The 24,977-nt window shown below is 42.9% G+C and overlaps 1 protein-coding gene and 1 pseudogene across 4 annotated transcripts in view; both read right to left on the reverse strand.

The window, feature by feature from the left end:
• The window catches only part of EXTL3 (exostosin like glycosyltransferase 3), a 97,735-nt gene extending 91,151 nt beyond the window's left edge, over positions 1 to 6,584 (reverse strand). For all 3 annotated transcript variants that reach the window (XM_081135853.1, XM_081135850.1, XM_081135851.1), the window contains exon 1: positions 6,477 to 6,584. The gene's annotated coding sequence lies outside the window, so the exon portion shown is untranslated. The remainder of the gene's footprint in view (positions 1 to 6,476) is intronic.
• Positions 6,585 to 14,573: 7,989 nt separating this feature from the next.
• On the reverse strand, positions 14,574 to 17,621 carry LOC308556277 (large ribosomal subunit protein eL29 pseudogene; annotated as a pseudogene). The gene is made up of 3 exons: positions 17,570 to 17,621; positions 16,868 to 17,396; positions 14,574 to 14,603 (listed from the first exon to the last, which is right to left on the reverse strand). The product of its transcript is annotated as a large ribosomal subunit protein eL29 pseudogene (transcript).
• Between the last annotated feature and the right edge of the window lie 7,356 nt (positions 17,622 to 24,977).

A 24,977-nucleotide genomic window follows, 5' to 3' on the forward strand; every position in this document is an offset into this window, starting at 1 on the left:
ATGTGTTAAGCACCTACTAGGTGCCAGGTGGTATGTGCCACAGAGAGCTGCTTTGAAGAATAAGTGAAATAATGCGTGTAAAGCACTTAATGTAATGCTTCGCTTGAGTCACACATCAATAATTGTTAGCTACTATTATTATTGTTTATATATCTTATCTCTGATCAGTAAAATGACTCATGCAAGGTAGGTATTAATATCCCATTGAGGATCAGAAAAATTACGTCATTTGTGAAATCACATATCTACTAAGTAGCAGAGCTAGTAGCTGAACCATATTTATCTCACTTCAAAGTCCATGGCCTTCCCACTACATCACAACCTCCTGTTTATCTGAAGTATATTCACTGGCTGGTGGTGAACTGCTGGTCTACCTGTCAGCAGCAGGCATTTATGTTCCTAGAGCCTAGCATCTTGTGACAAAAGTAGCACAGGGCTTATTCTGTTCTCATTTCAAAACTTAAGTGCCTATTTGAGCACTTAACTCTTGTTTCCTGCCAGGGAATCCTCCACCCCATGAGGACAGTAAAGATGACAGAGCTCAAATACAATCAGACCTTTTCCCACCCAGCTATCCAATTCTGCCCACTTCCGCAGGTTCTCCTGATGACTCATCCTTAGGTAACTTCCTGAAAGTGATGCTCCCAGAACCCTACCCCTGGGGCATTCTAACAGAAAAAGACTTTACACGTTCATAACTCCAGATAGTTTGCACCAAAGGTAAGTAGAGTGCTGCTGCATTCTAAAACCATTCATCTGCATGAAGTTTTCAGAGTTGTTCATAAAATGTTATTGAAGATACTGTATATAGCTTCAAAATTATATTCAAGGGAGCCCATGTGATAAATCCTTCCTTGAATTTAGTTCTGGGGGGAAAAAATGTCTTCTCTATAATTGAATCTGTATATTTTATCTTGCCAGAATAAGAAAATGATGTAACCAACCTGCTTCCTTTTATATGGTGGCTTCCAAGAAATCTAAAGCCAAATTCCATGCCAAAACATCTCATCTCAGGTGCCTGGTAGGCTCTATTTCTGCTTCACTGCTATGACCACTTTTATGTTTTATAATTTTAAAAATAGCTAGAATATATTGTGTGTGTCTCTTATATGGCAGGCACTGTGCCTTTCCTGCTGGGTCCCTCCTTCTTAAGTAATTTCAAATATGGTGCTTGTTTTACTAAACTACCCTAGTGCCTGATTTTGTAAGTGATATTTTACCTTGCATCCTACACCTCAGGTCTCCTGGAAGCAGGCAGGTCCAGATACTGGATTTTTTTAAAAAGGGGCTTGCCCTGATAAGGTGGCTCAGTTGGTTGGAACATCATCCTGTACACCAAAAGGTTGAGGGTTCAATTCCCAATCAGAGCACATACGTAGGTTGCAGGTTCGATCCCAGTCGGGGGGCATATGGGAGGCAACCGATTGAAGTTTCTCTCTCTCTCTCTCTCTCTCCTTCCTCTCTAAAAATCAATAAAAACATATCCTCGGTAAGGATTAAAAAAGGGGGAGTACACTATTCACAATTTGCACATAGTTGTAAAGAGCCAACCTGGCTTTCTCCTTATAAGCCACAAGATGGAGATGTCATTCCATGAAAATCAGGGTTTTTCCAGGCTGCACTCTCTTCTATATCTCTTCCTCTTTCTTTGTACCTCTGCTTGTCTCCATGCATCACTCTGATCCTCCATGCAGGCGTTAAGAACACCAGGCAGTCCCCACACTTGGTCTGTGCCAAGGGTGAGTTACATGAGCAGCACTCCAAGCCTTCTGCATCCATAGCCCTGGACACCCATCCTAATGAGAATCCGTTAGCTCTGGGTGGCTTCCTCATTGGAATCACAACTCTCTTTGACATCTGACACCCTGCCACTTCACCTCAGATCACCTCCCCTCTGACTCTACCTGTTCCCCTAACACCTTTCCAGGAGCCAATGAAAGTTTATATAACTAGGAGTTTATGTCATAGGGTGACTGGCAGAACAGCTAGAATAAAGCTGGCAGACAGTTGTTACTAGACAGAAAAATTGGAAACTGGAGAGGATATTTAGCACAACACAGTCCCTCGGATATTTGAGAATGAATGAATGAATGAATGAATGAATGAATGAATGAACTCTGACTCATCACCACTTTCCCACCTATATACCTAGACAAAGTCAGCAACCAGACACCAAATTCTAAGCACCCAAATTTCTTCAGTAATTATAATCCCCTGAATTTGCTGCAGGAAGGCTGATAAAGAACGGAAAACTTGGTTTCTCTTTCTGCTTAACTAAGAAAACCAGAGCATACCTCTGTCTGTCAGCCCAAAGTGGTTCCTTGTCCATATCAGGCAAAGGCCAGGTTTTTGCTGTGAATTCTCCCTTTGTCTGAACTTGCTAACTCTGGGAAAATCACTCAGTAACTCTGGGCCTCACTGTTCTCATCTGTAAAAAATGAAGGTGGCACTAACCAGTATCTCTGATACCTTCCAGCCTTAGGCTTCTGTGATCTGTCTCTAGGAATGCAGCTAGCGTTCTTTTCTTGGGCGGGTTTCATGAGATGTCTGTTTTACCTTTGGAATGCATTTCCTAGTCTTCCTTATCAGTAATTTATCACATGCACCTGGACTTCGGTCATCTGTTCATAACATGATGTCAACGTGACTTCTTTTTTTGGTGGTGAAATACACATAACAAAAAGTGTAGCATTTTAACCATTTTTAAATGTACAGTTCAGACGCATTAAACACATAAACGCTAGTGTACATAAATCACTGCCATCCATCTCCGTAACTCTTCATCTTTCCAAACTGAAACTCTGTACCCATTAAACAGCAACTCTCAGTTCCCCTCTCCTCCTGGCCTCTGGCAACCACCATTCTACTTTTCATTTCTATGAATCTGACCACTATAAGTGGAATTATACAGTATGTCCTTTTGTGACTTGCTGATTTCACTTAGCATGATGTCCTCAAAATTCATCCATGTTGTAGCATGTGTCAGAATTTCCTTCCTTTTTAAGGCTGAATAATATTTGATTGCCTGTATATACCACATTTTGCTAACCCATTCCTCCATCAAGGACACTTGAGTTTTTTCCACCTTTTGTTGCCATGAACATGGCTGTATGAACAGGTTTGAGATCCTGCTTTTACTTCTTTGGGGTATATACCCAGAAGTGGAACTGCTGGATCACATGGTAATTCTATGTTTCCTATTTTGAGGAACTGCCACACTGTTCTGTTCAATGGGACTCTTGCAGAGACAGAAGTGCTTAAGAAGCTGGGCACTGCGGTCTTACTGCCATGCTGACTCCTGAGAGGTGCTTCCAGGGTGTAGGTTTGCCTGGAAGGGTTGTCTTGCCTCATTCTCTAGAGGAGCAGGACCCACCTGCTATTCAGGAGTCCTGCACTAGACACTGGGCCCGGGGCTGCTCCTTACCTTGCCTCAATATCAACTTCTGTAAAGTGGGCTAATAATACCCAATTTATAGGGTTTTTAGAAAGGTCAGGGATGATGTACATAAAGCACTGAGGTAAGCACTTACAAAATGAATATATGAATCTTACCCTACTAACTGCAAAGGACCATTATGAAAACCAAATGAAATGATGTATGAGAAAGCTGAAATTGGTAATGCATTCTATAAATGCTAAGTTCTCATTTTTTTCCTAATCACTGCTACAGCCTCCTAACAGTTCTTCCTGCCTCCTGGCCTCTTAAGTCTATCCTTCACTCAGGCTTCAGGGTGAGCTGTCTAAAGCAGCTATGATCCTGTCCCTCTCCTGCTAAAGTTTTCAGTGGCTCCCCTCACCCTTACCAGGCCTTCTGTGATCTGACCCCTACCTCTATCTTCAGTCTTATTTCTTATCTTTCCAAGCCTCACATCTTGCCACTTTACCTCCATGATTTTGTTACTGCTATCATTAATGTTATAATTAGTACCATAATATAATAAGCAGCTTTTTAAAAATTGGCACCACAAAGCTGGAGGCCAAAGGGGAAATATTTCTAGGTACTTTATTCCTTTCTCCCTCCAAAATAAGTTGTGTGTTTTTCAACTGAGCTCCTCGTGTCTTCATGGTTCTTCTGAGAGATGCTTTTGCTTCCTCAGCATCTGAGAAATATCCTAGGCCCCTCTTGTATGGTCCTGATGGCACAGCCTCCAATAAGAAATCATACCCATGGCTATTTTTCATCAGGAATGGGCTAAAGCAATGAGTGCAGTCTTGCACCCAGTAGGTGTTTGCCAAATATCTGCTCAAGAAATGAATAAATTATAAGTTGCTTGTTTGTGCTAACTCCTGTAAACGTCAGCCTGTGGCTAGAGGTCAGTGTTGTTTTTTCAATTTGCCTCTTTCAGAAGCAAGAACTGTGCCAGCTGTGCCTTTTTTGAAATAATAAAGGCATTGGAAGGTTGTAAAAGCAACGGGCCAACTGTTTAAATTAACCTAACGTGCATACTATTTACAATTAATGTGAGAAACATCTGATCTGCTTATTTTTAGGGAACCCATGAATTTGTCTATATATTTCTGACACTTGTGTCAGTGTCTTTCCACATGAATCTCTTGAGGCTATGGGCTCACTGATGGTTGCTCACTGTGCAAAGTTATCTTTAACATGTCCTTAAACTGCCTCTTTAAGCTTCAAACAATGCCCTCTAGTTCTTATGGGTGTCTTTGACTATTAGTAACTTATTTAGCTTTTGGTTTCATCTTTTGCACTTATTGCCACTAACTGAGGATGTCTACTAGCAAAGACAATGTTTTTCTTGCTTTTAATCTTTTAAAGGTTTGTACCATTTTTACTCACAACTACACAATGCTTTTAAATGACTATTAATGTCAAACATAGGAAGTACTTTCCAAATAGAAATTATACATAATGAGCAATTCATAATTTCATATTTTGATAGACAACTGACACTTCTGAAGGCAAGTACCCAGAGATAGAGTTAAGGACCATTAAGAAATTCTGCTTAACAAAGGTTTCGAATCCTAACAAATCCTAGATTCTTTCCTTGGGCACAGGTGAGGTGATTGCACCTGTTTTGAAATAATTTGAAAGGATTTTCTTACATTTGATTGTTATCTTGAGTCAAGAGGTGTGTCCAACAAAAAAAGGAATCTGTGTTCATTTATAGCATTTTACATTTGGAAGGAACAATAAAGATAATTGTCCAACCTCTTTTTTTTTTTTTTTAATGTTTTTACTGATTTGAGAAAAAGAGAGATAGAAACATCTATGAGAACTGGCTGTCTCCTGCACACACCCCCACCAGGGATGGAGCCCCCAACTCCAGCTTGTGCCCTGACCAGGAATCAAACTGGCAGCCTCTTGGTGCCTGGGATGGCACTCAACCACTGAGCCACACCAGCTGGGCCCAACCTCTTCTTAACAGCACAAATGTTTTGGAACCAAGCTTACCTGATTTTCCATCTTCTGCCTCTTACTACCAGCTAATTTGTTATTCAGGATCATGCTCACCTGAAGAATATATCATTTAGGTCGTTTTCCTACTTATAACCTTTTTTTACTAAACAATAAAAGAAACTGCTTGGATTTCACAAGTAAAATCAATCGATATTTATTGGAATGGGTATATAATATAGGGTTTTAAAGAAAAAACACACCTGTAAAAATATAACTTATTGGGGATAGGGACCAGAGGACTGAAGTGCTTCTCTGAGCCTTTAGAGGTGGGCAAAGGTGGGGTCACCTTAGCACTGCAGCCTGGAGCTTTCGGGCTGGCATTACTACAGGTGGGCGCTATCACCCCGAGGTGCTAGGGTGACAGGCAGCAAGGCTGGCCAGACGGAGCCACGCAGCGCGACCCAGAAACAAGCTGAGGTCAGACACCAACAGCCCTAAGCTAGCCCGGGTGCCCCGAATTCCAGGGCTTCTACCTGCCCAGCCTTACTTTTTTGAAAAGCTCTAAGTTGGGGGGACCCCCAAAGTAGGGTCAGCTGTGCTGTGAGGGGCTCTGCCGTGTGGCCGCAGCAGGAACTACAAGCAGCTGTGGGGGCGGTGTGCCCGGTGGGTCTGTGAGAACCTGAGGGCAGCCACCCGTGATAGGGTGGCGCGGGCGGGACACGTGACACCGCCGCCCACTCAGGTCCCTGAGCCGGCCGGGCTCGCGACCCTGCCTCACGCGGCGAAACAGACCCCGACCGACCTCGGGTGCTTCACGAACCCTCGCAACCAGCCCGCACCGACCCGAGTCCTCGCGCATCCTCACCGCCCCCCGGGGCTCGCCCGGACACAGGAAGGGCTGCGCCTAGAGCTTGAACCTGCCGCCGCACGAACTCCCCTCAGCAGCTTCCCGAGAGCCCGGCGGCCCGCGGGAAGGGGAGGAAGGGGCGCAGACAAAAGAGTTTGCGGACGAACCTGGTCGCCCCGGCTCTACACATTTTAGCAGCTGAAGACTTTTCCCGTTTGCACAACTAAGAAAAAGACTTCACACACCGTCCCCCTCCCCCGCCGCCCCTACCTTGCGGCAGCGCCAGGTGGCGAGGTCTCAGCCGCCGCCGAGGACGGACCTGAGCGCCTGTGGCTTCCCGCGGGAGGGACTGCGGCCGCGGCGGCGCCGGCGGCGGACCCTGGCCCCGCCCCTATGCGGCCCCGCCCCTGCGAGACTCCGCCCCTCGTAGCCCCGCCCCGAAGCCCCGCCCCTCGGCATCCTGGTCTGAGCCTAGCAAACTCTCGGTGGCTGGGCCTCCGCTGCCGCGGCTCCGTCACTTTCCGACGCGCCGACTCCAGGGCCCGGTGCATTGTGGGAAGCCAGAGCCCCAAACCGAGCCTGCGCTGACCCCTGGTGGGCGCAGCTCCGAAGGGCGCCCGGGGTGCGCGTCAGGAGCTCGGGAGGCTTGCAGCCCAGCGGAAAGGCGGACCACCTACCTACAGGGCTGCTGCAGGGAGCTAACGTTTGCTGCGAAACGCTCAAATCTCAGCAAGAGATAAAAATAAACCCTGTGCTTTAAAAGTGCCTGGGGAAGCCTCCCACACACGTAAAAAAACTAAAGCAACTTTCAGACTAGGGAACGCTTTCTAAATGAGGGGAAATAACTCTAAAATGGTAAGGCTGAATGATGTCGAGATGATGGGAAAATCTGCACGCTTAGTTTTATTTGTGGTGAAACCACAGATGGACTCCATCTGTCTAAAGAAGAATGGATTAATATGTAACAGGAACTACAAAAGTGTACAATCCGGGACTGTCTCTTCTGGGTATATACCTCAAGGAAATAGTTCAAAAGGATAAAAAAAAAGATAAATTATGCAAAAATATAGTGAAAAATCAGAAAATAACAAATGACTAATAATATGTGAAAAGCACAGAAATAATATGTAGCTATTGAAATAACACTGTGAACATTATCACTATGTAGGAATATTTCTAACAAATAATGTTAAATGAAAAACACAGAACGCAAGAAAGCACACAGCCAATGATTCCAAGTATGTGAAAATATGTGTTGACAAATGTAAAAGAAACTTGGGAGCAATGTAAATAGCTTAGGGTTTAATGTGCCTCAAGATTCTTTTATTTTGTTTTGTATTATTATTTTTAATTCTCACATGAGATATGTTTTTATTGATTTTTAGAGAGAGGGGAAGGGAGAGAGAGAGAAAAAAACACACACATCCATCAGTTGCCTCCTATAGGCAACCTAGGTATGTGCCCTGACCCCTGACCGGGAATCAAACTCACAACCTTTTGGTGTACAGGACCACGCTCTAACCAACTGTGCCACCCCGGCCAGGGCTTAAGGTCTTTTATTTTAATTAAATAACCTTTCAGACATTTCTAAGTTGTTGGTCCACACACAGCCTCCAGGGCAGTGGGGAAGGGGACCAGGCAGGAAGAAGCGAATTCTCCCAGAGCTAAGAGAAGCTCATGCAGCCCGGGTAGGAGACCAGGCAGGCGGCAGCTCAGGTGAGGCTGTCAGAAGGTTCTGGACTGGACGGAAACACCCCTCCTTCATTTCCTCCTTAGGGCATTCTCCCAAGCATAGGGATTCTCCTGAGAGGACCTTGCCAGGAAGAGAGACATTTAGATTAGAGCTTCCAGGGTTCACGCAGATGATTCGTGTCACGGAGCAAACCCCACATGGGCTCTCTCCCAGGTTAGGGACAGGGCGTCAGGCTGAGCACAGTGGAGGACACACGCGGGCTCCCGTTAGAACAAGTTAAGCTTGTTCGAAGGCAGGGAACAAACCAAAACAACTTGGTGGGTCTCCTGTCACTTAAACTGGATATTAGGGGCCTTGTAAATGGTGCAGGTAGTCCTTCCTATGGGGGGGATGCATTCCAAGACCCCCAGTAGATGCTGAAACCATAGACAGGACTGAACCCTATATACACTATATTTTTTCCTAGACTCACATACCTATGATAGAGTTTAATTAATAAATTAGGCACAATAAAGAGATTAACAACAATAACTAATAGTAAAATAGAACAATTATAACAACATCTGTAATGAAAGTTATGTGAATGTGGTCTCTCTCTCTCTCAAAATATCTTATTGTACTCCACTCACCCTTCTTCTTGTGATTATGTGTTGACCTCAGGTAACTAAAACCACAGAAAGTGAAACCGCGGATAAGGGGAGGGGACTACTGTATTTCCTGCGTAGTAAGTAGCCTAACCCAGCAGTGTTCTAACTCATCACTCTGCTTTCAATATTGTTCTTATATTTTTTTTAAATCCTCACCTGAAAATATGTTTTTTAATTGATTTTAGAGAGAGATGAAGGAAGAGAGAGAGAGAAAAAAAACATTGATTGGTTGCCTCTCGTATGAGCCCCAACCAGGGATGGAACCCTCAACCTAAGTATGTGCCCTCACCAGAATCGAACCCACAACCTTTTGGTGTACAGGACAACACTCCAACCAACTGAGCTATGGTGGCCAGGGCTCAACATTGCTCTGCCACACTTGCCAGAGTGACTTTTCTCACAGGCAAACCTAATCATACATATTTTCCTTTTTGTTTAAAAACCCCTCCCTGGGTAGACTTCACTCTTTTGCACAGGAGACGGGTTTTTCCTGATCTGACTTCTACTCATTTCTTCATCTTTACTTACTACTCTGCTCCTGGTAACTTCATTTTATCTAGGTGGCTGTTCCCAGACAAGCTATGTTTGCTTGATTCTAGACCTTCCTATTTATTTTTACTCTTTTCTGGGCTCTATGGGGCTATTCCCATGTCTGGCATCTAAGTCACATGTATGATTTTATTATTAAACCCCCAGGTTTTTTTGTTTTTACTATCTTTTTATTGTGGCAAAATACATGTAACATTAAACTTGCTATTTTAACTATTTTAAGTGTAGAATGTAGTGACATAATACATTCACAATGTTGTGTAACCATCACTACTATTTCTATAATTTTTCATCACCCTAAACAGAAACTCTGTACCTATTAACTCTGTACCCCACTTTCTACTTCATCTAACCCCTGTTAATATCTAATCTGCTTTTTGTCTCTATGAATTTGCCTATTCTAGATATTTATATAAATGAAATTATACACTATTTGTCTTTTTGTGTCTGACTTCTACCACTTAGCATAATATTTTCAAAGTTCACCCATGTTGTAGCATGTGTGAGAATTTCCTTCCTTTTCATGGCTGAATAATATTCCATTGTATGGCTGTACCATATTTTGTTTCTCCATTCATCTATTTATGGACACTTAGGTTGTTTCTACCTTTAGGCTATTGTGAATAATTCTGCTCTGAACATTGGCATACACTGCACATGTGTTTCCTCTCCACATGATAAGAACTTATTTCTATTGTAGACCTGGCTAACTTCTATTTATCTTAGAGAACCCTTTATAAGTAGAAAATAGTGGAAAAGGAGCCCAAGCCCAGCTCTGTGTCCAGGAATGTTTCCTGGGCCGAATAATGAAAGTGGGAGTGTTTAGTGGAGCCTGAAGAGGCTGGTTAGGAGGCTCCAGTAATCCTGGAGTTAGAGAGAGGGCTGAGCAAAGGGTGGTAAAATGGATCCACATTCGATACTCATAAATGCCCACATGCAGCCATTCTCAGAAAGTAACAATATGTGTAGATTGCTGTGGGGTGTGTATATATGAATTGGTTGATGGGAGATAAATGGGAAGAAGAGAGATTATAGTAAGTAGTCATTTGAATACTCAGCAGATCTTTAGCCAAGCTAGCAAGTCACTACTATAATAATAAACCTGGTGAAACAAAGACAAGGTGGGGTAGTGAGGGTGCCCGCATGCAATTCTATTTCATATGCTTTTAAATGAGCGTAAGCGATACAGCATACTGAACACAAACAACGCCGTTCAACCGCGCGTATGTGAAATGCCATGATCTAGCCTGACTTAGGTGAGAACCAGCTCACTGCTGTTAACCTGCCTCCTAAGAAACAGTCCCTGAAAGCCTCTTTGATTTTCTCTCCCAGCTCCAAAGCTTTGGGGCCTTGTATTGAATTCTTTCAGCATTTACTGGGAAGTTGTAAGACATTCCAATTCGTACACTCTGAAGTCGCTTTATGACTCTAATCAAGGGTTATCCCCAAGCAAAATTAGGAAGTAAACCACCAGGGTCTTCCTTCTGTGTCTTTTCCTTCCAGACACCAGGGGTTAACAACAGGTATGAATCATTAAGGGTAGAATTTTAGACATGAGTGGAAAAGGAAATTTTTGGATGTGGCCACCTTGGCACCCCCCAAAGCACTCCATCAAGACACAGCACATACTCAGCTTGGCTGAAAGGCCAGTCCTGCCTGGACACATCCTCTCGGGACCGAGCACTGACAGGCGGTGGGCTTTGAAAGGACGTCCTGTTCCTAGGGCTGAGCTATCTAGGCACGCTGTGCTACCTAGACACAGCCTGAGTCAGAAAGGGCTTGACATGATAAAAGTGGATGTGTCTAAAAGAAGGAAGCAAAAAGGAACCTTGGGGAATAAGCCTGGAAATCAATTTTGTCTTCCCCTCAATTTCCTCAGCCTGGTGAGAGAAACCACAGCAAGTTCTAAGACAGACTATGAGGAGCCACAAGATATTGTGGTCACCCCGGTCATCCTTGGGAGCCCTCGTGTGTTTCTAGTTCCATTTCCATATCCAAGTCCACACTCGGTGCACAACTGCTGATGAGTTCACTTAGAAAGGAAAGCTCTAAGGCATTCAGACATTAGCTTTGAAAAGCCTAAGATTTGCCTTTTGTATCTGACTGCCTCTCCTTCCTCCCTGTGGGGGCTTCCATCTCCCTCTCTCAGTTACTGACTCTTAACCTCTTACAACTTCCCTATTTCCTTCCCCATAAAATTATCTTTACCTGTTTATTGAAAGGATCTTATATACTAATTCATACTAAGGTACGAATGATTGAAAATAGCGTAGTATACTGACTTTTGCAAGAATAGTTACATTTTCTGAAGTAATAATTTCATCAGTAATTATTCATCAGTAATAATTTCATCAATAATTTCTAAATATGGCATCAGATCAATAATCCAATGTATTATTTTTTAAAATCCAAGAAATGGAGAAAGATATATCATGCTAACACTAATCAAGAGAATACCTGTATGAATCTCAGGCAAAATGGACTTTAGGTACTTCAACCGCCCTCTATCAGAAATGGACAGATGCAGCAGGCAGAAAATCAGTATGGTATAATTAAACTCAACAATACCATCAGTCAACCAAATATAATTGATGTCTATCAATTATTTCACCCAACAACAGAATACACATTCTTCTCAAGCTCACACATGAAATAGTGATCAAGATAGAGCACATTCTGGGCCATAAACACACCTTAACAATTTTAAAAAAACACAACAAACTGAAACCATACAAAGTATGCTCTCAAAACACAATGAAATTTAACTAGAAATCAATAACAAAAGATAGCTAAAAGTTTATAAAATATTTGGAGGTCACACAACACACTTCTAAATAACACATAGGTTGAAGAAGTCTCAACAGAAATTTTAAAATATTTTGAACTAAATGAAAATGAAAATACAGTACAACTTATCAGAATTTGTAAAATGTGGTGAAAACAGTGCTGGAGGGAATTTATAATATTGAATGCATATTTCAGAAAAGAAAAGAGATCTAAAACTAGTTATCTAAGCTTCAATCTCAGGAAACCCAAAAAGAAGAGCAAATTAAATCCAAAGTAAGAAGAAGAAAAGAAATGACAAAAATTAGAGCAGAAATCAATGAAATTGAAAACAGGAAATCAATAGAGAAAACAAAACCAAAAGCTGACTTAAAGAAAAAAATCAATAAAATGGATAAACCTCTGGTCAGGATAACCAAGAAAAAAAGAGAAAAGATATGAATTGCTAGTATCAGAAATGAAAGATCTGATGTATGTTAAAAGTACATAAATACATTATTTAAATACATTTTTTAAAATGTGAATACTGATCCTAGGGACACTGAAAGGATAGTAAAGAAATATTATGAATAATTCTATCCCTGCAAATTTGACAACTTAGATGAAAGGGATCAATTCCTTGAAAGACACAAGTCTTTCTGCCAAACTCCTTTCTACCAAAACTTACACAAGGAGAAACATATAATCTAAATTGGCCTTTATCTATTAAAGAAATTGAATCAATAATTAATAGCCTTCTAAAAGTTAAAGCACTGGGCTCAGATTGGTTTCACTGATGATTTCTAACACACATTTAAGGAAGATACTATATTTATTTTCTATCATCCCTTCCAGAAAATAGTCAAAGGGAACACTTCCTAATTAATTCTGTGAGGACAGCATTATCCTACTACCAAGACCAGCAAAGACATTATAAGAAAGGAAAACTACAAACCAATATCTCTCATGAACATAGAATAAAAAATCCTTAACAAATTATTAGCAAATTGAATCCAACAATGTACAAAAGGAATTATACACCATGACCAAGTGGGATTTACCTCAGGCTACTTCACATACCCAAGGCTACTTCAACATTCAAAAATCAAAGTATTCCAACATATCAACAGACTAAAGAAGAAAAGTCATATGATCATATCAATATGTGCAGAAAAAGTACTTATTTGACAAAACCCAACACCCATTCATGATTTTAAAAATTAATGTTGAGCCCGGCTGGGCGTGGCTCAGCAGTTAAGCATCAACCTAGGATCCAGGCGATCAGGGTTCGATTCCCGGTCAGGGCACATGCCCGGGTTGCGGGCTGCAGCCGATCAATAACTCTCTCATCATTGATGTTTCCAGCTCTCTCTCTCCCTCTCCTTTCCTCTCTCTGAAATCAATAAAGATATATTTTTTAAAAAAATTTAATGTTGAACCTGTTATGAAAAATTAGTAAGATAATAGATTTCACCAGGGTAAATAATTGGTCAAGAATACTGAGAGAAGACTCTCCTTGCTAGAATTGTAAAACATGTTATAAAATGGGCAGCTGTCAAAGGGTTTATAATATGAGATTAAAACCCCAAATAATGTATGCACTCAAGATAGGTTTTGACCAAAATATGATGCCACTAGACTGGCGCTGCTTTTCCTCTCTGCCATCAGAATGCTCTTCTGGACCCAGGCAGGCGAACATCAGTGAAGGAAGAGCCTTTTGCCCTTTGCCATTGGCCAAGCCTGTGCTCTCACAAAGGAGGCAGGACCGTGAGGCCTGGGGTGGCAGGGGCCACTTCTGCAGCTCGAAGTGAACAGAATCACTTCTGTATTTAATTCTATGTCTCCTTTGACATTCCTCTGGCAATCTTAGTCTTCAAAGCATAAGGATTTAGAAAATGAGAAGTCTTTTCCAGACATAAAGAAAGAAAAGAAGAAATGAAGAGCTGTACACAAGGGGGAACAAAGAAGCTATGACAGTATCCTTTCTGTTTCTAAGTGGCCTTTCATTTCTGGGGTAACAAATCCCTTTGCGCCAGACATTCCAAATACAAGGTCATTATCCGCTCTTACCATGAAGGGGTGAACGTCACAGGCTGGCATTCCAATACGGTATGATTCAAAACTCTCGCTTAGAAAACGGAAAAATGAAACCCAATTAAATGCAGTTAGAATCCAGAATATTAGAGCTAAATGAGACCATAAAAACAACTTTATGTCCCATTTAATCAATGAAAAAACCCTGGCCCAGAGAGGTTAAAAGGCTGGCCCGAGGACACAGGACAGGAGAGGCAATGCAGGATAATAGAATCAAACAGATCTGGGCCTGATGCCCAAACGTGAAGAAGTCATTTTACCAATCAGAGCCCCTGTTTCTTCATGTGGAAAGTGGTAATAAAAATTATTTCACAGGGTGGATGTGGAAATGAAGATAGATAACCTGCAAGGCACAGTTCCTGACACCCAAAAGTGCTTAATAATTCTTCTCTTTCCTTTTGGTTTCCAGTGTCAGAGCCAATACCCAAGGCCTGAGCTTGGGAATCCCTGCCCATCCTCTTTCCTCTGACGGCGACAGGTAGGGTATCTGCAGGCATCAGGCCAAACTGCCGATGAAAGGGGTCACTGGGTGTGCACAGCGGCTCTGTGGTTCTGCCATCCAGCACAGGAGACACCGGAGTGGGCTTTGTTTCTGCCTCTGCCACTGACAAGCCTGAACACCTAGATCCACCTATAGTCCAACGTTTCCACCTGAGAACCAGGGCAAAGGTCATTAAGAATTGATATTATCTGGTATTCTGGAAGCCTTCCCAACTGTTAAATTCAGTAAACTTTGCTTAATCTGTATTTATGTCTACATTTGCTAGGGTCAGGGTAATGAATCAAAAATCAATGAATGCAGCACATAAACAAACTGAAAGACAAAAATCACATGGCCGTATCAATAGACACGGAAAAAGCATTCAACAAAATCCAACAACCCATTTTTGATAAAAATTCTCAGCACAGTGGGAATAGAGGGATCGTACCTCAACATGATAAAGGCCGTATATGACAGACCTACAGCCAACAGCATACTCAATGGGCAAAAACTAAAAGCATTCCCCCTAAGATCAGGGACAAGACAGGGGTGTCCGCTTCCACCACTCTTATTCAACATCGTGCTGGAAGTCTTAGCCACAGCGGTCAGACAAGAAGAAAAAACAAAAGGCATCCTTGCCCAGCCAGTGTGGCTCAGAGGTTGAGCGTTGACCCATGAACCTGGAGGTCACAGTTCAATTCCCGTCAGGGCACATGCCCGGGTTTCGAGCCGGATCCCCAGTAGGGGGCGTGCAGGAGGCAGCTGATCTATGTTTGTCTCTCTCCCTCTCCCTTCCTCTCTCTCTCTCTCTCTCTCTCTCAAATCTATAAAAACATATATATTTTTAAAAATACGGTTTGCAGTTACATGGTCCTGATATACATGTGAAAAGCTGTCAGGGTTAATGCACTTTATGTAAGTTATTCCTCAATTAAAACATAAGAAAATATATTAAAATTAAAAAAAAAAAAAGTAACCCACGTGTTTCCACAAATTCCAAAAGAGGAAACAAGCTGTGCTCCCCCCCCCCGCATCCTAATTCGTCTGCCTCCTCCCATACTAGCGCCAGGATGGCATACGGTGGGCGCCGTTAGCATGTGATGTGAAGAAACGTGCAAAGCAAGCGGGCAGCAGGCAGATGGAAGCACACTCACCTTGGGGGAGGGATCCACCCAGCCCTTCCCTTGGCAGCTTCCTCCGTGGATGGGAGAGACGAGCGTGTGCCCCGCGAAAGGTGGGGGGTGAAGCAGCTTCCCCCTGACTTCGCTCTCACATTCTACCCCAGGGTCAAGGAGAGCCCCCCTTAAAGCTCCAGCACCATGCCACGGGCATGCGGTACAGTGCCCGCCGTGCCTCTGTTCTCTCCCTTTCCCTCTTCTTCACCCTTTCATCCCTTCTCACATCACTCTCCGCGTCCTCCTCCTTCTCTTTCTACTTCTTTTTCTGTCCCCACACCCCTCTGTGATTCCCTCCCCGCCCCAATCTTCTCACTCATTTCTTTCATTTAGAATGTGCAGTGAAGATCTAAGGATTTTCTACAGCATTCTGGGTTATTTAATTTTTAAAAGGAACTTGGAAGAAGCTAGATTTTGTTTTAGGAAAAAACCTTTCCCATTAAGGTAAACTCATGTATACATTTTTATATAGAAATTTGATTCTTTAGCCCGGCCGGGCATGGCTCAGCGGTTGAACGTCGACCTAGGATCCAGGAGATCGAGGTTCGATTCCCGGGCAGGGCACATGCCTGGGTTGCAGGCTCGATCCCCAGTCGGGGGCGTGCAGGAGGCAGCTGATCAACAACTCTCTCTCATCATTGATGTTGCTCTCTCTCTCCCTCTCCCTTCTTCTCTCTGAAATCAATAAAGATATTTTAAAAAAGAGAGAAACTTTATTTTTATACTACATGGCTGTCATTCTAAAAGTTAAAAAAAAAAAACCTTGCTGGAATTGTAGTATGGTGGGCTTGCTGATTTCTCCTCAGGAAAACCATCTCCAGAAACACTAAATTCTGAAAGGATTTACTCAAAGTGAAAGTGACATAAAATTTCTAAATGACCTCAATTTATATACACAGTAATTTATAGAATTCCTAATAGTAGAAAAGCAGTTATGAGAGATTTGATTCATTTATCTTTATGACTCACAGAGAGAGAACGGGAGGGGGTGAGGGTGGAGGGCGGGGCGAAGCTTCCCTGGGGGAGGGCTAGACTGGACAAATGAAAGGAATGTGTGGAGAGACTAGGCAAGTGAGGGCAGATGGAACCAGGGCTGGACGGCAGGAGGCTAGCGGTTGCCTTGCCTTCAATCCCATAGCCCTTATTGATTGGTTGATTGATTGATTGATGACAGATCTGGCCTCAGGTTTATTTGTAAAAATAGCACAAGAGAACACCAGCCCCATGCAGCCCAGGGGACACCAGTCCTTCCTTCTCACATCAGCAGGCAAGAGGCCTCTACTCTGGAACCTTCTTGGGGGGGCCTGGGCACCTTTAGGAGCCTGAGCCTTAGCTGGAGCCAGAGCTGGAGCTGCAGCTTGGGTCTTGGTATGAGCCTTGGCCTTGGACTTTGGTCAGCAGAGCCTGAGATCCTTGGCCATGCAGGTACAAGGACGTTTCCCAAGCTTGGGGTAAGTGACATAGGCAAGTTCATTGCGCTTACAGCTGGCTGCTGCCCTTTGGGATCTTGGGCTTGACCTCCTTGGGATTTTTGAAGGCCTTGATAGCCTTGGCATGTGCACTCATGGCCTTGGCGTTGTCGGCCTGTATCTTTTTCAGGCCCTTGTACTTCTTGGCAAAGAGTGTGTTTCTCAGGAACTTGGGGTCCACTCCTTTAAGAGATTTGTATCTTTGTGATCAGGGTTTCTTGACGCCATCTATTTCTCTGCCATTTTCAGAACTGGTTGTGTGTGGTGTGGTTCTTGGACTTGGCTATGTTTGCACTCAAACTGGCAGCTTCCGAAGCACCTGGGACCCCAAGAGCTCAAACTCTGTCTTTTAATAACCTGTTTGATATTGGGAAGTACGGCTTGATGTGGAGGGGTCAAGCTCCCAGAGGTAGGGAAGGGCGCCCTCTCATGGCACCTGCTCAGCTGTCCTGAAGAATTCAGCTCTATCTTTAACCCTGCACACCAACTCACCAAACCAGAACCCCGTGTTAACCAGACCGAACCCCACACTCCAGAAGGCCATCTAGAAGCCAGGGGGTATTTATAACTTTACCCCATCCCCAGTAGCCCAGCAGCTAGTATTTCTTACAGGTATTTACTCTACTTTTCCCCCACAAGAAGTGCTGGGAATAGAACATTTCCATCTTACACTTCAGCACGGCATGGATACTCTTTAGAGTCTGATGTCTGGGGAGCTGCAATAGCCCTGCCTTTGATTCAGCTCTGCAGGGAATTATTGTGGGACTATTTAGACAATCCACAACAGGAATACGGCAAAAATCATGCCATTTAATCTGATTCTCAGTTCCCAAATCTTCAAAATTAAGTATGATAATACCTACCAGCAGGACTGTTTTGAGGGCTAAACGAGACACAGTGCCAGGCATATACAGTAGGTGCTCAGTAAACATTGGTTCCTTCCCACTCCCATTCACTCCACCCCACCACACTCCTTTAAAAAGATGAGTTGACAAATTTATTTCCTCCAGTCTACTTGGCCAGCAATCAAATATACTGCCCCATGTGGAAAGGACCAACTTGGTTCAGGCCTGGTGGCCCACCTGTTGTCACTCCCTTTTCTATCAGGTTTGTGACAATTTGGCGCAGCTGCTTTGATATAGGAGCATTTTGATATGGCCTAAAAGGCCATCATTGTTTTTTACCATAAAAAAAAATTACCAAATACTGTGAGGAACAGATATTCTCCCTCCTGGCTTGAGACTCCCATTGATGACTTCCATCTCCCATCCCTAGATGGCTGTCAGTTCTGCACAATAGTGAATAACGAAACAAACAGACAAGCAAACAACAACTTTACATTTGGACAGTGCCAAATTATGTTACAAAGTTCCTGACTCAAACAGCAGCGTCAAACTGGTTGCAAAAATAGGTAGTGACCAAAGCATTCTCTGCTTTATTACATCATGTTCAGAACTGGCAGAGCAATCACCACGTCAGGAAATGGGAACCCAGTGTAGGGTGTATTTTTAACAGCCTTTGAGAAGAATGGATCATGTTCAAAGGCAGGTCCTTTTATTCTGCTGAGCTATTTGATGGTTATGGCCAAGGAAAGGTGGGTGGACCTAATGCTAAGTTTACCCATTAGGGCCAGAAAGTATTTACAGACTTGTGTTTTTGTTGTTTCCTTTAAAAAAAAAAACAAAAAAAAACAAACCCACTACAACCCTTATTAATTATGTAGTATATAATTCACAAAATAATACTTATTCTTACCATGCACACATTCATATTTTCTATTCTATTTCATTTAAAAGAAAATCTGGTTGTGACCCTCTGCATCGATTCTACTACCCACAAATGGATTATTACCCTTTTAAAACAGTGGGCTGGGCCCAGCCAGGCATGGCTCAGTGGTTGAGCATCGACCTAGGATCCAGGCGATTGGGGTTCAATTCCCCGTCAGGGCACATGCCTGGGTTGTAGGCTCGATCCCCAGTCGGGGGCATGCAGGAGGCAGCCGATCAATGACTCTCATTATTGATGTTTCTATCTCTCTCTCTCCCTCTCCTTTCCTCTCTCTGAAATCAATAAAGATATATTTTTAAAATAATAATAAATAAAAAATAAAATAAAACGGGCTGGAATGCTGAATTACTTGGTAAAACAGAGAAAAGAAATCAGTAGTTCCCAAGGGTAACTGGGGAAAAGCATGTGAGGGACAGTCATAGGAACAGGAGGAGAAGAGCTATGAAGAGGTTGTGTGGACAGAGCAATAATGAAATGACCAGGAATCAATGGCAGGCAACCTGGCAGAGGGACTTTTCTTTTTTTTCTTTTTTTAAGATTTTTTTAAAAAATTTTTTAGAGAGAGAAGAAGGAAGAAGAAGAGAGATAGAGAGACATTGACGTGAGAAACACTGATTGCCTCCTGCACGCCCCCTACCGGGGACTGAGCCCACAACGTGAGCATGTGCCCTGACCAGGAATCCAACCGGCAACCCTTCAGTGCATGGGACAGTGCCCAACCAACTGAGCCACACTGGCCAGCGCTGGCTGAGGGACTTTTAAAAACAGAAGTTTCTTCTTCTCTTTAGCTTCACTGAAATATGACTGACACACAACACTGTGTAAGTTTAAGGCATACAGTCTGATAGTTTGATACATGTATATATACATATATATACTGTGTAATGATTACCACAATAAGGTTAACACATCCATCACCTCCCATAGTTACCTTTTGTGTGTGTGTGTGGTGAGAACTTTTAAGATCTAGTCTCATAGCAACTTTCAAATACACTATCAGTAACTCTGGTCACTGTGCTGTACCTTACTCATAACTGGAAGCTTGTACCCTTTTGACCACCTTCACCCATCACTGCCCCCGCCCCACGGCAACCATCAATCTGCTCTCAAAAACAGAAATTTCTGATGTGCATTCGAAGCCGTTTGCCTTGAAGCACTGTCACCACCCCCTGCTCCTGAACATTCAGTCAAGTCTGTTCCTCACACAAATGCCCCTGTAAGTAGGTTTTAGGTACAGACAGAGGGAAAGGCTGAGTCTCATTTCTGAATGCTGGACACTGGGCAGAGCACAGACGGCACTTACAGGGTGAGCTAAACTAATGGTGAGGCAGAGGCCAGAATCAGGAATTCATGGAAATGAGGGCAAACCTCTGGACTCCCCCTCCCCCGGGCATTCACACCAATCTTACTTGCATCTTAAGGGCAGGGTTAATGCCAGGATTTTTAGACCAAAGATCCCAAATCCCAGGTTCTCAGGAGCAGTTTCATATCTCAAATAGAATCTCCATCACGGAAGAGATGTACAGTGGTGCCTCGGTTTTCAAACATCTCCGTTGATGAACATTTCGGGTTACGAACGCCATAAACCCGGGAAGGAAACGCTTCGGTTTTCGAACACGCCTCGGAAGCTGAACATGCCACGTGGCTTCCACTGAGGGCAAGATCCTGAGGCCCAGCTGTCGGCTGGTGATCCCTCGGTTTTCGAATGTTTCAGAACTCGCACGGTCTCCAGAACAGATGACAGAAAATCGAGGCACCACTGAATAAGAAAGGCAGAGGGAAATGTGTGAGGAGGGAGAGCCCGTGGAGAAGGAAGGACTAGGGGTCAATAGACTCGGGGGCTCTTCTCTGAGACAGGAGCGGGTGCGGGGTTGGAATGGAGACTGGGTGAAAATGTGCGAGGGCCAGAGGGTAGGACAGAGGGGTAGGCGAGAGGGAGGGGGGCGTGAAGGTGGAGAGGAACCTAAGGAGGGTTGGAGGTGACTAGGGTCGAAGAAAGGGGAGAGAGTTCGGGGCCAGAGAAACGAAAAAACCATGCGAAACATGAAATGAAGGAGAAGACATTTTCATTTATGGCCTAAAAATCGTCCTGAGACAAACAAACAAGAGGCGCCCCCAACTTGGGTTATCACTCGGTCTGCGAACATCAAGGTGACATTTTGCCAATCACTACAGGTCAAACGGGAAATGCTTCACTAGAGACCACGGCCCTTGGGCACAGCCTTCCCTGTTTTCTTCCCATATTCACTTAACAGAAATAACGCAAGTGCTCAGCCAGAGAGTGCAGGGGCAGACACACATCACCTAAGTGCCATTCTCAGACTTAACGTCTGGCTCTGTGAGGTGCCCTTGGGAATCATTTTTGACAGGGGTGATATCCCTTCTTCAGAGGGTAGTTGAGAAGAATAGATAAGACTGCTATTACTCTGTATGCCTTACTTGCCTATAAACTTTGGAAGCAAACCTCTTAAGCATTGAACTGATGATCTATAAACTACATCTCAGATGAAATTGTGAATTGAGAACTTGTGAAGCTTTTGCAATATATTTCTCCTGAATTGGTGATGATAGTTCTGATGCAAAGCAAAACATGGATATTTCTTCCATGTAGTACTGAAATGCTAATGTTTCCGTTTTTGAAGAGGCTGTATGATGCTGTGTTTAAGAGCACTGATTTTGGAGCCAGCTTGCAGGGTTCAAATCCTAGCTCAACCAATACCACGGATGTAACCTTAGGAAATTTATTTAATCTTCCCCTATGTTCCCCATCTGTGGAATGGCGATGATAAGAGAATTGCGAGGATTAAATGAGTCAATATGTTCCAAGGATTTAGCACAATGCTTAGCACATATTACATATAATTTTTTAAAGTTCAGAATTTATGAAATTAAATATCAGTGGAACAAAACTTTCATACATTTCAACTTTAAAAATTATAAACACATACATCAAGTAAAGTATATATATTTATAAATGGTATTTTATTATTCTAAAATAATGACGATTAAAATAAGCATGCAAAATTGAACACAAAATAATATAGTTTCAGCTTTAAAAGTGTGAAACATTAAAAAACAAAAAGCTCCACTAGTATCATTGTTCACATATATTTTGTGCAAATTTTCCCAGTTGCTGAAAAAGTGTTTTCTAACTCTACACTGCTTGGGGGAAGAATAAGAAAACAACAGTTATAAACTATTTCCAAATATTTTCCTCTGAATCCATCTTCAAATTATACAAATTTTTGGTTGTTTTATATCTTTTTAAACATTCTTTATGCACTTTTTCAGGGACTGCAATCATTTTGTTCACTGTGAATTACAGTTTTTGTCCGAATTGTTTTTCTCTTTATTACTTTTGTCAAATATAGCTGGAGATTTTAGCACAAAGTTATCTATATCAATTTCAATAGTGTAATGTTCACATTCTGCTTGTTCAAACGTCTTGAAAACTAAGACTCATTCTTGCAAACGAGTCTTTATCAATTATTTTTTTCTCTTCTTGAACATTATAGAACATATAAAAATAGGTATGAGAAAATTTACTCCATTTGAAAATTAATATAGTGCCTAACTTTCTAAATAGTTCTCAAGATGTGAATGTTTCAGATTTTAAACACACTATGATGGCAGCATTATGCCAACAAAAATACTGGAATGTTAGTATATTAGAACATCAAAACACCAAAAAGTGGGATGACAATCTAGACTCTTGAGCATCCAAGACCTACTCTAATTGTTGAGATCAGTCAAGGAGAGTCTCATATTGCTCAGATGACGGTGTCAGACCTTCCTGTTTGTCTCTGCCTCTCTGCAGCCACCTGTTCTGACAGCCCAGCAAGCTGCTGAAAATGAATCCTGTTCACGGACTCAAATGCCATTAGGTTTCCTTCCTCATTCCCGCAGCGTGCAATCTCAAAATCTGACACTAGGGGGAGCAATTATGCTCCAGATGTCGAACTAGACCAAGGTCAGTAAGCTCTATGTTCTCGCGCACAGCTGTGGGTTCATAGAGGGGAGAAAAAAAATCAATGACCACAAGTTAAAAAGTAGCGAACAATTACTCCTCATGAAAAAATTTTAGAAGAAAATATAAAATATCCAATTTAGGGGTTTTTAAAATTAGGAACATAATTAGGGAAACTAAACCTTTATTTACTGAACACTGTTCAACACATGACAATTATTAGTACTCAGTTTCATATTATGGCCAGTTTTCAGAATGGAAAAAAAAAAAGAAACATAGCATTGAACAAGAAACCAAAGAGAAGAGGAAAGAGAGAAGGCATGAGAGGAGAGACGGGAAAGACATTGGCGGGGGGATGAAGGGTGGTAACAATACAACAGTCAGAAATCCTAAGGGAAAGGGGGGGCAAAGTCCAGAATAATGGTCCTTCACTTTTTTCTCATCACAGTCCACTTTGAGAATATGAGAAACTATGGGCCTTTCCCCATAAAATGGGCATGTTTATATTATATTCAAGGGATTCATGAATTATAGATTAAGAGCTACTGGCCTAAACAGGGCTACGGAAAAGTGGAAGCAAAGAGAAAGAAGCAGAGACAGAAAGATGGAGAGATGGGTAGGAAAAGCCACAAGGAAAGAAAGGGAGCAGCAGACAGAAGGGCTGACATCAGTTTCCATCCCCTCTCACCTAGACTAACTTGGGGCTAAACTTTGAAGATGAGCATTCCTCAGTGCTGTTTAACCCCCTCTTCCCATCTTTTCTCTCATCCAAGTGTACCACCCTCGTTAAAAGGGAGCACCGTGGTCTTAAAACTTATTGACATGAGCCATTCTAGAGTAACATCAAGAGGAAACCCATGCTGCTGAGCAGTGTAATCTTAGCAAGTCATTCACCTCTCAAGGCCCCCATCTCTCCTTTGTTCAATGAAGGGATTCACATAGATGAAAACATTTTTCAGTCAATACGATGTCAGCTCAGAAGTTGTTCCGGGGTCAGGAGAAGTCCTAGGTGTCATGGACAGACAGCAGGAGCAAAGGCTGCCAGAGGGACAAGCTGAGGCTGCTCTCCCTTCCAGTACCTGTGCGCTATAGGAACTGGGAAGGAATGAAAGGAACCTCCCTCTTCTAGGGGAGGGAAGAATCTCCCTTTCTGCACTTGCGTATAGTGTAGTCTTATGATTAAAGAAGTTGGCTATCTATACTGCAACCATCAACCTAAAATATCTAAATCGATCTCTGCCCCAGGCCTCTTCCCTTTCCTTGGAGTGTCAGCTGGGGATGGCCAAGGAAAGCATTCTGGAGTTGAGCTCCGTAAATTCTAACTTATTTTCCAAATTAATTTTTAACTCCTAATATATGCACTTGGCTCTAGGGTTTTCGTTCTAGAATTCTTACCAAGAGATGAAGAGCTACAAGAGAAAGGTACTGTAAAGGGTTTGGAGCGGGGACAATATAAGAAATGAAGTTTCTGGATTAGGCCAGCCCCTTTACAGGAACAGCAACTCCGGACATAATATTCTCAACTTCGTGTTGTTTTCTTAGGGGTTATATTTCCTGAGCATGTGGGGCTGGGGTGGGTTGGTGGCAGGGGAAGAATTGATCAAAAGAACAGAGGCTTTCTTTTGGATGACTTGGAGCAAACAATGTCCCCATTCAAGGGATCAAGGTGGGATGGGCAGGGGTAAAGCACTGAGGAAGAAGGAAGAGATCGAGTGTGAAAATTCTGTGCCAAACAGCCTCCACAGCTTCCTTCCAGCTAAGCTGACCCTTTTCAATGAGAAGCATGAACTAAACTGTCGCTTTGATGATCTTTCCACTTCTTTCCACTGAGGTGAACCTGGAAGCCATATGGCATCTATTCATTTGCGGTCCTACAAGAGAAGGCTCTGGGCCAAAAGTGAATAATGAGTTCCTCCCCTGGAGTCAGTCAACAAGGGATGCTCATTAGTAAAGCTGACTCAACACTGGCCCGCCACCTCCCCAGAGTTGCACTGCGCCCACTAGGCTAGCTGGCAGGTGTCTGCATACTTCCCAAGTGCCCACCCCATGGCACCGGCAAGCTGCTGCTTAGCAAGGGATTCTGGGCAAAGGGGAAGGAAAAACGAGAGAAGTATGCAAATCAACTCATCACCCCCTGCTATTTCT

This window comes from Miniopterus schreibersii, assembly GCF_964146895.1.
Source record: "Miniopterus schreibersii genome assembly, chromosome: 4".
NCBI classification, from domain to species: domain Eukaryota; kingdom Metazoa; phylum Chordata; class Mammalia; order Chiroptera; family Miniopteridae; genus Miniopterus; species Miniopterus schreibersii.